Source organism: Dromaius novaehollandiae, chromosome 14, assembly GCF_036370855.1.
Source record: "Dromaius novaehollandiae isolate bDroNov1 chromosome 14, bDroNov1.hap1, whole genome shotgun sequence".
NCBI lineage: Eukaryota > Metazoa > Chordata > Aves > Casuariiformes > Dromaiidae > Dromaius > Dromaius novaehollandiae.
Genome location: NC_088111.1, coordinates 14,003,387 through 14,016,969, shown reverse-complemented (window position 1 = coordinate 14,016,969; position 13,583 = coordinate 14,003,387). Strand labels below are relative to the sequence as shown.

General features: G+C 40.7%; 1 long non-coding RNA gene across 1 annotated transcript; it reads right to left on the bottom strand.

Annotated features, from left to right (window-relative positions):
* Positions 1–821: 821 nt before the first annotated feature.
* On the bottom strand, positions 822–13,266 carry LOC135329951 (uncharacterized). The gene is made up of 4 exons (XR_010391632.1): positions 13,127–13,266; positions 11,053–11,152; positions 2,895–3,089; positions 822–1,934 (listed from the first exon to the last, which is right to left on the bottom strand). It is a non-coding gene; the product is annotated as an uncharacterized LOC135329951 (long non-coding RNA).
* Positions 13,267–13,583: the final 317 nt, after the last annotated feature.

Below are 13,583 nucleotides of genomic sequence, written 5' to 3'. Positions count from 1 at the left end.
TTGCATGAATTGCTGTATGTGTTTGGCAGAGCTACAACCCTCCCTTTATCCTGAGTAACCATGCAAGGACATTCTGCCTTAAGTTCTTGCTGAAACTTCCCACAGAAAGAAAAAGACCTCCTTCAGAAAAAGATCCCTTGCCTAGAGCAGCACTGAACTATTCTGGTAACTGTAAGCAAGCGAAAAGCAGTTGGACTGTGCTGCTTTATAACAGACTGAGACCTGACCTGCAGCGAGAAGCAAGTAAGGATTTCAAGGTATGGTTCAGATCACAAGCAGAGCCACCAATGACACAGTCTGTGGATACAGAATTTCTTATCCTCACCTAATCTGTCTTGGTGTATCAGACCAAAAAAAGGCCTTTCTTGAAGAACAGCTGCATCCCAACCCTAACTGCCAGATAAAAGATTTTTAAACAAGTGAAGAAAAATCCATACCTAGACTTTAACAAGACTCGAACTTTAAAACCCGTCTGGGCAATTTTTTCAGAGCCCTGTACTTGTCCTACGTGCACTCAAGCTGTCTGAACACCCGCCAGGCTTAATGCAAAGACACCGCGCCGCCAGCCTGCCTGAGCAGCACGCTCGCGGGTCACGGCCTCCTCCCGTGCTGGGAGCGGTGGTCGGCTTAACCGGGGCCTCTGCCGAAGGCTGCGCACGCCGAGCGCGCACCGAGCCCCGCGTAAAGCAGCTGCTCCACGGAGGGCTGCGTTCTCAGCCTGGGAAGGTGTGAAATGCTTATTTACTCAACACAGCAATTCAGAACTTAAATTTTACACCCACCACTGATGTAGTGAGTACAAAACCAGAGCGAGACCAAAATCCAGCACCGAACATGGGTGTTTAGGAAATCATAAGCTCCAGACAGTTTCAAATTTCTGGTCTTTGAAAATCTGAAGACACCTTCTCCTGGAAACAGGTTGCCCACACAGCTCTCTCTCTTCAATCCTCTTTCAGTTCACATTTCAAATGCTAGAGACTATATCTATATATATACATATACATACACACATATATAGGTATTTCACTTAAATATGAAAATAGATATTGTTAATATTGCCCTCTAATCTGATGATGAAATTGAAGCAGTTACTAAGGTGACTTCAGGAGGAAGCAGAGTTAGCGTTGCAGAAGGTTTCGTAAAAACTCAGTGGGTTATAAATTTCATTCCATGTAATGCCAATGGCTTTTTTCCCTGGAATCTGTGATTTTTCTCCATAAACACAATAAGATTTGAAAATTCTTGCATTAAACTGCTGTTAAGAACTAGTGTAATTTTTTTAAGGTTTTGTTTTATGAATCATTAAGTTGTAGTTCAACAACTATGCAATATCTGCAGATAGGAGACATGGTAGAGTATTTGTGTGCCCTCAGATAGTTAATAGCTGAGATATTTTTTCTTCTTTTCATTGGAATTATTCTGCAAAGTCAGCCTGAAAGCCTCTACTTCCAGTTTGTTACGAATATGCAAATTCCTTTTAATCAGTGGCAAATATTCCCGCTTCAGTCAGTTTTGGATCAGACAGCCCAGGCCTCAGTGGATACATCCCGAAGGCAAGAGAAGGACAGCCAATGACTTCCAGCAATGCTGGATCGTACCGTGTGTGAGCAATACATCGTTGTCGTTTGGTTCGTTGGCAGTCGGGAAGATGGCTGGCAGGGTGTAGAAAAGCAATCTGTCATGTTGAGTGCTCGCTTTCTAAAGCCTGAGCCCCAGCAGAGAGAGCTCAGTGTGCTCTCCTCAACCTCCTGGTACCAACCAGTCTAGTCCTGTCCTAAAATCAGATCTTCACTTTCAAGTTGTGCTCATCTCATGGGACAGCCCTTTCCCACGCAGGGATCCCAGTTTGAACGGCAGGTGTCTGAAATTCCTCCGAGCTTTGAGGTAAACTACCTTCCCATGTGCTTTCCCAGTCAGAGCCCTGCTGTACAGACCTGTGAAGATTAAGGAACAGGAGGTTTTTAGTTTACATACACACCAAGTTAAATCTAAGGCAGAAATCATGTGAATTCAAATTAACTTAGGGTCAACATACTACCTTCAGAAAAAGCAGAGAAATCAAGTGGACAGCTGCATATTAAAGGGCACGAAACAACAGGATTTAAGGAGTCATCAAATCACTGTTAGTGTCACAAGAACAGACATGCTGGGCCAGACCTAAGGGCCACCTAGCCCAGTATGCTTCCTCCAAAAGTGGCCAGGCAGCAGATACTTGAGCCATGTCTGTTCATGGTGAAGGTGGGGAGGGAGCGGGGAAGGGCACATCGTGTGCCACTCTAAAGTGCTCCGTGACAACATTCATAGCACCACCAAGCCAGCTCTTCGCTATCTAGCTCACCATGGTGGTGCGAAGCATATTTCTGGTCCGATCTGTGAGCAGACCCAGGAGCTGCTACAGGTTCTTGGAGAGTATGTGCCACAATACTGTGTCTTCTACTGAGCATGCTAAATGCTCAGGTGGACTATGACAGCCAGGGATGTAGTCTATGCTATAAAGTGCCGGGTTTAGAGCTTAAATTCTCACTAAAGCTAAACCACACGGGCCTGGCACATAGGGAAAAAGACAATATGATCAGTAGGTCATAACAAATGTATAGGTAAGAGAAAAAGGGAAGTCAAGACTAATGCTTCTTCTCCAATCCTCCAGTGATTTTCGTTTGAGAAAGCCCCTAAAGCAAAAGCATTCTCTTTTGCGTCTCTGCACTCCTCAGTGGATTTTCCTTCCGTGAATGTGACCAATGGAAGGAAACACTGAACCAAATTAGCATCTACGGTGAGAAGCTCTACAACGTAAGTGTGTGAAAAAGTACTTCCTTTCATTAGTTTTGAACCTGTCACCTGATGACTATTTTTTATAAAGGAAGAGAAGACCATTGCCATTCCTTCTGCATTACCTCCATGCCACTTCTCACTTGGTAGAATTCCATCATCTCTATCTTTTGTTGTCTCTTTGTTGGGCTAAAGAGTCTTGGTGTATTCAATGATCCTTTGCAGAGAAGTAATTTCATAGTTTTGATCCTCTTTATCCTTCTTTTCTCCACCTTTTCCAGTTTTGTTTTCTTTTTTTTTTTCAGATGGAGAACCCAGAACTGCACAGAGAATTAAAGGTAAAGGTATATTAAGGTTTTATAGTGATATAACAGTGCTTTTCATTTTAGTCTCTATTCCCTTTCTAAATAATTCTTAACATTTTGTTTGCTGTTTTTCACTGCTGAAGAGAACTGAGATGTGTTTTCCATTATAACCATATTTCTGAGCACTAATAATCAGCTCAGAGGCTGTCATAGAGTAGGTAAATTTTGAATGTCTCTTTCCCATGTGCATTAATTCACATTTGCTTGCACTGAATTTCATCTACTATCTCATCATCCAGTCACTCAGTTTGATTTGCTGTACACTCATAAGCCATATCCCTATCGGTACAGCACTGGATAACTGAAGCTGCAAAGAAAAAAAAAGATTGCTTCTCTTTTCTGAGACAGGTTTTCCTATGTGCATATGAGAAAGATGGATAATGCATAGGATAATCTACACCAGCCATACCCAATACCAAGGTCAGAGTGCTAAGGAATTAGCCCACAGCAGGAAATACTACTCTGAGTTTTATTTACTGGGACATCTTAGATGTCTGTTTTGGATGCAGCTTCCTATACTTATTTACTGTGCACTCTTTATATTGCTTTATTTAATCTTCTGCATATTGATAGGCATTAAATGACAATATTAATTTTAAAAGCAATGTTGAATAAAACCAGCCGAGTGAAATAAGAAAAACACATTATCAGTCATCTTCAAAGCCCTGGACCTCAAACTGTTGGAAATAAACATGACTTGCTTTTTCCTACTAAACCACCATCTTTGCATACACTATAGATAGCTATAGAAATCCTTATTTGTGTTGAGTTCTTTTGTTTTCTGTTGCAGCACTGAAAAAGGCATGGAAGAGCTTAATAATGAGAAATTCAAATTAGTGAAAATAACTCTTGTTTTTTTCTCTGGCACACACCCCTTTTGAAATGAAGCTGAACAGTACCATTTGCATTACCTCTCTATCTCAACAGCATTATACAGTTCTCTGAATACCCTGCCTTCCAGGAAGTCATTCATTTTCCTGAGCTGGACTAAAGCGAGTGCTAAACCAACTCACCACACAACAAGCAGAAGAGGGAAAATGAAGTTGACCTAACAAAATAAAATAGATCATAACTTGTGTATGAAGAAGACTAATTCATGACCCAAAACAGTTAAAAGACGGGTTTCAAGGCTGTACATATATATATGGTTTGTTGGACTTTTTTCCCCGCTAAAACAATGCTTTTAAATAACTTCCGGCATAGACTGGCAGAAGCCAAATCAATTACTACTGAGACAAGAGTCTATCTTTGGAGAAGCATAAGAAACAAATGTGGAACAACTGTGCAAGTGACGGGCAGAGAGCCAATCTGTCCTTCAAACTGCTTAATTTTGTTGTTTGGGGTTTTTTTTTTTACAACTAGAGATGAATGAAAATAGTCTTTGTTCTTAGATTCACTGTGAACACCATCTGGCTACTCAGATTTTTATATACAATTATCATTCAGCACCTTAAATCCATAATGTACATGTCCGGGTGGTATGCTATGTTTCTAAAGGATCACAGCTAGAATCGCTGAGGAAAAGAATATTCATCCCTTTGTATTCAGTATTTCTTTTTATTTCCCAGCACAGATCCTGCTAACCAAGTAAAATGTGCTAATCATAGTTGAAAAAATGGCTTCAGAGATGAAGCCACAGACTTGGAAAATATATAGGAAAAAAAACAGATTCTGAAATTGCCCATCCTTTTATCTGCATGTAAACTCTTTAGTTCCATAATCCAATATGAATAAAATATACCTCCTCCTCTCACACTCACTAATTGATAACTAAATGACATCTAAAATTAATACTAATTTTTCAGCCTGCTACCGCGCAGCGCTCCGCACAGGTCATTTCCTGCACCACAACAGGTTAGCTGGGCCTCCGCCTTAGGATTTCTCTCTCTGACTGTGGCATCTGCCTTGTGAGAATGGAATTAAGGAAAAAAAGAAATGGACAACAATTTAGGACTATGAGCAGGGATTTCCAAAAGCGGCTAGTGCCTCTGAGGCATTTTAAAAGGAGGCTGATCTGCTGGTGGTAAGGCCTCCGAATTTTTTTGAAGCCAGATCACACTGGCACATCTCGGCTGGGACACCAAAAGTTTACATGCCACAGTCAGCATAGCCACATACTCCAGAAAATCCTGATACATCGCTTGCCCTGGCTGAAACAGCCTTTGATTGACGTAAGTGGGAGTTAGATCAAGCCCACTGCAAGAGCAGTGAGTAAAAAATTATATTTCTATATACAACTAAAAATCCCTGAGCTGTCAATCCAGTCTTTTCCTCAGTATTTAATTTACCAAAAATTAAAAATAAGGGAAGGAATTGGAATTCAAAGGTAAAACACTACTGATTTATTTCTCCCAGACACTATGATGAGGAAGTATTTAATGAAGCAGATAATATCATACAAAAAGTTTAGGTAAATAAGCTTGCTGCACTGCCAGGCACGCAACATCAGCTTTGTGTTGAGACACTGGTGTCTACAGAACAACTCTTCCTGAAGACAGCACACAGCCTCAGGGACAGGTAGACCTCCCTAGGCTTTTTAGTCTCCTGGGGTGGAGTGGGAATTATAACAACACACCTTGGCCTTGTGCTGACAGGTTGTTATTATTAATGGGAGAGTAGGAAAAAAAAACTCCATGCTGTGTCAGTCCTGGACTATCTCTTTTCTAGGCATTTACTATAGTACTAAGAAATTCATAACAGGACACAGGGAGACAGGAAAGTGCATTGTTCATGAAAATGTGATGGAAATTATAGTGTCTCCACAGCAAATCTCTCAGTTCCCCACACCTGTGACAGCACGTCCACATTCACAGGCATCACACACGATGGTAAGCTTTCTAACCTGAAATGCACCATGGGCTGTGGGAGGTTATATAGATCAGGATCACCAAAATGATGGGCAGAGTCCAAAAAGGAACCCTACATGAGTTCTGTCAAAAACCTGGAGTTTCAGAGCAGTGAGATATTCCTCATTCCTTGGGGAGATTTGTATTTCTGACCAGTGTTCCAGGATCTCAGGGACCACGTGGTCTACTGCAGCTAAAGCTAGCGCCCTGCTTTTCACTGACCATGCCTTGATAAGAAAACCTGAGTGGATCTGAATAAAATCAATTCAGTAGCTGTGGGCTGCAAAAGGCAGCAGTGACTCTGCTTTGCTGATGTCCCAAAGAGGTGTTTTATAACTTTTGCTGGAGCTCTTGCTGACCTCCCTGGGATCTGGCTGACCAGCAGTGTACAGAGCCTTTCTGTGAGCGCGGCTGTGCCTTCATTACTGTTTACATCGATGCTGCTCCAGATGCATCTTCCAGGAGCCTCAAATGGCTGGTCTGGCTCATGAGGCCAAGACATCCCAGGCTTGCTCCACGGAAAGGGCAGCGGGGCTGTGGCTACACCATCCCTCCCGTTGTTTTGCCTGCCACAGACCTGCCCGGGTTTCAAAGGGGCCACTTTGCTGAAATCTCCAGCCCCTTCGCGATCTTCTGGTTCATAAGTGCATAACATACAAAATATAGAGTACAGGCAGGGAGCAATAGAGAATTCATACCTGCATATTGGCTCCAGCTTGAACACCAATTTATTCATACTACTGAGGTAGCATAGGTCAGTGCCTGGGGATGGTCACAGTACAGTACAGTCCAGCCCCAAACTAGTCCTTCCTCCTAACACGTGCACAGCAAAGACCTGTTGTTCTTTGATCCAAATAATTTAATTTTCTCACCTGGAAAAATGCAGACACTACCAATTCCCACACTTAGATCCTCTGGGAAATACGTCCTTCCACCATGTACCCAAAATGCAGCCCAGTGCATTTAGCAACATCATTTGAGAAATGTTAAGCTGGTTCCGACAGGAACATCCCCCTTTCCACCACCTCCCAGTGCCAAAGAGAGGCAAACCAGAAGAAGACTGGGTGAGGAAGAGTGAAACAAAGCCTCCATCAACAACAGCTGAGAATTTTCAAAAGCTCAATTTGACTTTTTAGTTCTTTCCTCATTCTCTAGAGATTTTGTAAAATCTGTCTTTCCATTTCATGAGAGAGAGAGGTACTAATCTCTGTGGTATATTAACAACCACCTTCCTGCTAGGCTTATTACAAACATTTGTAATTTTTATCTGGCTTTCATGGTATATATTTTTATATAAATAAATATAAGGAGCAGCCACATTTTGTAGCAACTAGTCTGAAGATCCTAACATTTTGTTTTTGCTATAAGGAAGAACATACGGCACTAAGAAAATAAACACACCATTAAAAGCATCCTATGCATAAAAAAGCAGTGATTTTAACTCATTCTGACAATTTAAAATCCTCTTAAAGCATATATAGCCAAAATGCCCATTTCAAACATTTAATTGTTCCAAAAGTAAATAAAGCAGATCTCATTCTCCTCTCACAGCCATTTACACAGACATAATTCTCTTTACTTAAATTAAGTCACTTCTCATTTATATTGATGTGAGTGAGTGAGGATTTCGATCCATTAGTCTTATAACACAGATTTCGTGACTGGGTGGCACTCTGTTGTTCCTGTTCACACTGACTACAGTCTGTTAGTAACCTTGTAGACTTCGGTATGATTGACTCGTATTTCAAGGTTAAGATTCAAGTCTAAAACTTCAAGCTTTTGAAATCCAAGAACGGCAACTGAATCCTGGAACAGAAATGCTGTAATAGATGCAAGACATTTATATATTTTGTAAATGCATATATGTATGTATGTATGTATGTATTTTAAAAAAATAATTACATGCTAAGGGACCAACAGACAGCTCTCCAAAGTATTTTCCTGTGTTCTTTGCAATACTCATAAAACTCGCTGTTGGCTCTGATAAAGAGCTTCTGCATTTCCAAGTCACTGGAGACCTCTCCTGAACATAGGCATTGCCATTAACAGGACTGGTATCAAAAGTAGAAACGGAGCCACCAACTGACCTCCCATCACAGGTCCTGCCACCACAGGGGATTATCACAGAAAAACAGAAGAACACCTTCTTTTTTTAAAGGCTTATGACAGTCTACAAGAGTTTCCGTTTTAAAAAGCACATTTCCCAGTGCAATGGAAAAATTCTCTAAGCCACGTTTTTGTTTGTTTTCTGCAGAAAAAATTAGCAAAACAAAAAGCTGATTATGGTTCTGTCATCTGCAATCAAGCAAGCAGGTCCTCTGTAAGAGATACCAGCTGCTTTAGATGTTTTGAACAAGAACTTCCTGAGAAGCAAAGAGGAAATAAGATAGGCGCTGGCTGTGAAGGGTAATACAGGGCTCTTAGTCACAGTGTCTGCTCCTAAAAGGCACAAATATTTCTGTCCGTGATGCCAAGTACGAAAAAGTTGAAAAAAAATGCAAAGCCCCAAAGCATCCTATTTAAGCAGTTTAAATAAATATTTGTATTAGTTCCAGATTTCTCTTTTGCAATTTCAATTGCTTTTACTTTAAGATCCTCCAAAAATTCACCTCACAGGTCAAGAAGCTCCCGGTACACAGGTGATGTGTGTCTTACTGCTCTTCACCAGAGGAGCTGCTGCTTTAGCTCAGCGTGCAGGGGCTTCTGCTGCCTGGTGAGTCCAGAGTTCTGGGGACAGCCAAGACAAGCCAGACCACTCCACACCAGTGATTATGGAATAGGGAGGAGCATGATATTTGGGGAACACCTTGCTGGAGCATTGTGCCATTACACTCCCTCTTCTGGAACATTTCCTTTAAGAAAGCCTCATACTGCTTTTGGGCATATGATCTTTTGTAGGCAGAAAAGTGTGGACACAATTACACGCAGGTGAAAACTATACTCAGATGTATCGTGCCTGATTTGTTGATGCTGTCAAGGAGTTAAATACCTGTGTTTTTCATCAGATTTTTTTGCCAAAAAATGAGGGGGTATCATTCTTTTAAAATAACAGTGTATTTTGCAGGAGACTGGTATGATTTTATTTTCTAAAAAAAAACATTGTTACTGTAGCTATATCTGCCTGTATTATTATGGAATTAGTAAAGACTAAAATTGTTTTATCATGCAGCCAGTGTCCCATGAGGCCATCAAGGGCAGAACTGTGCTCCAAGTACAGGTTGTGGTATCTCAAAAGTTCTGACTTAGAGGCTTCTGCATTTCCTTATGTTTCTTAATCTTTAGAAGGGAAAAAAAGAAAGGAAAACTACCACGAGGCTGGTTGACTCACATGAGCAGAGGACTCACATGAATAACCTTAAGGTTTCTTAAGCCGCCCCCCCCCCTTTTTTTTTTATTCTTGTGTAGATGAGTGCGAGGTGCATTACACTTTTCCTGGCTTGTCTCCTGTCTGTAAGTGCACCACTCTGGTCCCCACCAATACTTTGGCAACAGCAAAATCTCTCTTTTCACATCATCAGCTTTCATTTTCATCCCAGTCAGACATAAAGCGTGCAACGTTGTACCCTCTCTCAAAAGCACCAGGAGCTGATTCCCTGCTCCGTTTATCTGATGTGCCCACAGCCCTTTGGAAGGGCCCGGCACGGCACGGCACGGCACAGCACTGATGTGGCTGCGATGCTGTTTCCAGCGATAGCCTGGGCACTAATACATGTGGTTGTGTCTTTCCCTGGAGTTCACGATACACTCAGCCTAGATTTAAAAGTGTGTTTCTAGCTGTAGAACAAACAGCTCGTGTAGTAGCCTTTCTGTGCTTCTGAACTAAACGCGTTGTGGCTGTGACCCCCAAGTTGACATTTGTTCCTGTCACAGAAACAGTACATATCTGTCAAGGTGGGCACCAGGTTGTGCTTTGATAGATACCAAGGCAGCTGAATGGGCTCGGCCAAAAATATTGATCTCTGGCAGCTAGTTTTGCCTGTGTCCAATTCGCAAAAACATCAGTTAGAGTTTACAAATACATTTCGAACTTTGATAACATATTTTGGAAACAGAAACACCAGATTTTGGATAACCATCAAATTAGCATATAAGCAGTTTTCTGGATTGTAAAGCAGGCACAGAGTCACTGAACTGGAATGACCAGACAGCATTGGGATTGTTTTAATTGATGAGGTTCTCTCAGGTTGGCCCTTTCTGTGTGTTGAGTTTAATGCAAGTTATCTTAAAGTATTTCCTTAACTTAATGTGTTTCACTTAAACAATAATCCAGTAAGTGGATTGCAGAAGTAAATAATAATGGGCTAAGATTACTGTCAAATTTCCAAAAAGGAAAAATGGACAAGAGGAAGCAGAGATTATTGTTACAACTGGTTCTTAAAATCTTCTGCAGAGGACCAGCAAAGGTGGGAAGCTTCTGGTTAGAACGTCTGGAGTGAAGCAAAAAGCGACACAGTGCAACTTTGAGATAAAGCTCTTTTCCTCATTAAAGCACTCCAGTGATGGAAAAATAGTGGTTTTTCCTGTAATTTGTTATCTTGTTCATATGATTATGGTAACCTCTTTGTCCTTATTATACTGTATGCCAAAGGTTTGCCATGACCATTAATTATGAAGGTAATCAATTAAAACAAAACAAAACAAGAAAACCTTGATTTACGTTTGCATTTTGTCTTCATTCAGTCTCCGTCACAGTCTGCACTGTACTCTTTGGAGTAAGGCCAGTATCCCTTATTTCCCAATGTCTTGATTATAGAAAGAATTATACTAAGGTACTGGGGAAAAAAAATCTTTCAAAAATTTAAGGAGACAAATAATGAAAACCAAGGAGTTTGATTAAAGTGGATATCCTTTCATTATTTATGATGACTAAAGATTGCATATACTCTTTCTGGATGGGGTTTTAAGTGATTTAGGAGGAGAAGGCAATGTCATTTGGAAGCTAATTTTCCAAAGTGACACAAATAATGCTCCTCTTTTGTAATATCTTTCTTGGCCTAGGAAATCCTGCAGGTTTTTACACCAAAATAAAATTAAAGGAAGATCTTAAGTAATTTTAAATTTTCTCCAAGTACCTGTCAGAAAGTTCAAACGGAGGCCAGAGACTTCAGGGATCCAGGAATATGGATCTGCATATTTAGGAAGCTCAGCAGCAGCACACATTTTGCAGAATTACTGAAAAAGGGATACATATAAAGTAGAGTTCAGTTAAGTAGGGAGCAACAGTACGAAACTAACCCACAATAAGCACATCTCCCCAGTATTTTTGCAATATCAGTTAATTTGACAAACCCATTTTGCCCACACCAGAGGACACCGACCTGCGCCTTTTGAACTGTTTGTGCCCTTTAACAGCTCAAGGCAGCTCCTGTGCCAGGGCTGCATCACATCATGACGGGCAGGCAACTGCTAATATATAGTCTCAACTGGGAAGAAAATCACCCACAGGGACTTACGTTACCAGGATATCTTAAGAATCAGCTTTCATATCCTTACAACCAGCCTAGCCTCATACAGAACAGCTGCAGGCCTGAGTAGCTGCCACCTTTTCCTACCTAAAAGTGACCCCTCTATTTCTCCTTCCACTTGCCAAGAGTTGAGTATGCAAAACACAGAGATTTCACTGCGTTCTTTATAAAAGCGACCATACCCATTTCACACCACATACCCCCTTTAGCAAAGCGGGTAAAAAAGCCAACCAGTGCTGACTCATAACATCCAATACAAACAGAAAAAAGCCAGCAAGGCAAAGCTGTATAACCCCATGTCAGCTTAATGCTGGTAAGGCAGATAAAACTCTTTTTGATTCAGTATCTCTAATCCAAGCCAGCGAGTACAGATGTCGTCTAATACGTCAGTGAATCAGAATTTGCAGTTCCTTCTCCAGGAGGCTGACACATGGCACCCCAGGGAAGAGTCTAAAAGAAGTAACTGTAAACTTTAATACACTGCCACATTAACTGGCATCTGTGCTCCCTGGTTGGGCTTGTTTATTTATTTATTACACTATTCTAAAGTTTGCAGTATTATGTGTTAAAGGAAATTATTTTCTTATAATCTAATTGAACTGAAATATCACAGCTGAAGTTGAAATTAGCAAAATCTGGGTAATTTCAACAGTAAAGCTGCCATTTCTCTGTTTTCCTATGGCCTGGTTTTCTGCCACACGTTTATCTCAGGAAATTCAGCACTTACTTTTCACAGGATCATTTTATTTGAATTGTCTGGCTTTGGTTGTTTTGTGTCATGGATGTAGTGCAGTTTAAAACAGGATTTCAAGAGCTTTCAGCTCTCTAGAGTCAAGGATAATGGATGACACTTTAATTTAGCAGAACAGAGTTAGAACCACACCTACAACTTCTGGGGAAAAGGTCTGACATTTTTCAGCTCTAAATGATGTATCTTTAAAGCAGAATATGTTTGCAGGCCTTTAAAGGCAGCATTCAAAGGAGGAGTTGTTTAGCCAAGGCATCCTCGGGGGTACAACTGGGCAAGGTGCAATATATCTTGTCCTGTCCCATTGATCATCGTGCCTCTCTAATGGAATTTCTGAGACCGGGGATCTGCACGGAGATCGTAGCAGTGTTGCAAAGATTTTGTTTGTTTTTTTCTTGTTGGGCAACATCTCAGATCCATTACTTTACAGTCTCTGTAAGCCGCACAGTATTAGATTAATTCTTTGTCACTTACTATTAAATATCTTTGTGCCTGCAGTGACTTTGGTGGTACTTCAAAACTCCACATTCAGACGCACAAGCACAAAGTGGTTGTTTGTCTTGCCACGTGCTGTGAAGACCTTTGTTCAGGAAAGACATGAAGTGACTTCACCCCCTGAACTACGACTTCATGGAACAACAACTGCTCTAAATGATACCACAGCGTCAATTATTTCTACAGCAGCAATATTATTTTTGAATTCTCTCCAGTACTCTGTGAATGATACCCAAACACAGTGCCACATGTCATTTAAATTTGTTACTCCTTTATCATCCTCCCACGAGGATTATAAAGGTCCATTAGCATCTGGACTCTCCAACTGAAATCAGGCAGTAGCTTGGTAAGCACTATACAAACACAGAAGAAAAACTAAACCACTCACTAAGGCGCTATGAAAGCATACCAAAGTATGGAGAAACTGAAGTTACTCACCTGAGCTGGCAGAGTTGGAGCAGAATGCTGATCCCCTAAATCATGCTCTCCACTGAGCATCCTGCTGTGTTTTACCAGCACACCAAAGTAGCGCCTACATGCTTCCATTTTATAGAAGGCAACTTAACCTCTCAGATGCACCAAAATGCTGCAAATTAAATATAAATATTTAGACATTTGTTTTCATTATAAAACAAAACAAAAGATCATAACTTCTTGTTCAAAAATTTTTAGATTGTTTCCAATCAACCAAATAATCCAAAAATCCATATATTAAAATAAGAATATTTCATTCTGGCTTTTACTCGCTACATTTGTTCACCCTGAAAAACTATATCTTCTAAACAAAAGGTTCTAATATACCAAAAATGTCATGATGAAACATTTCAACTTTATGTGAACTTTAGAGGTATTCTTCCTCTATAATTTCTAATAGGATGCTATCATTAATCCTTCT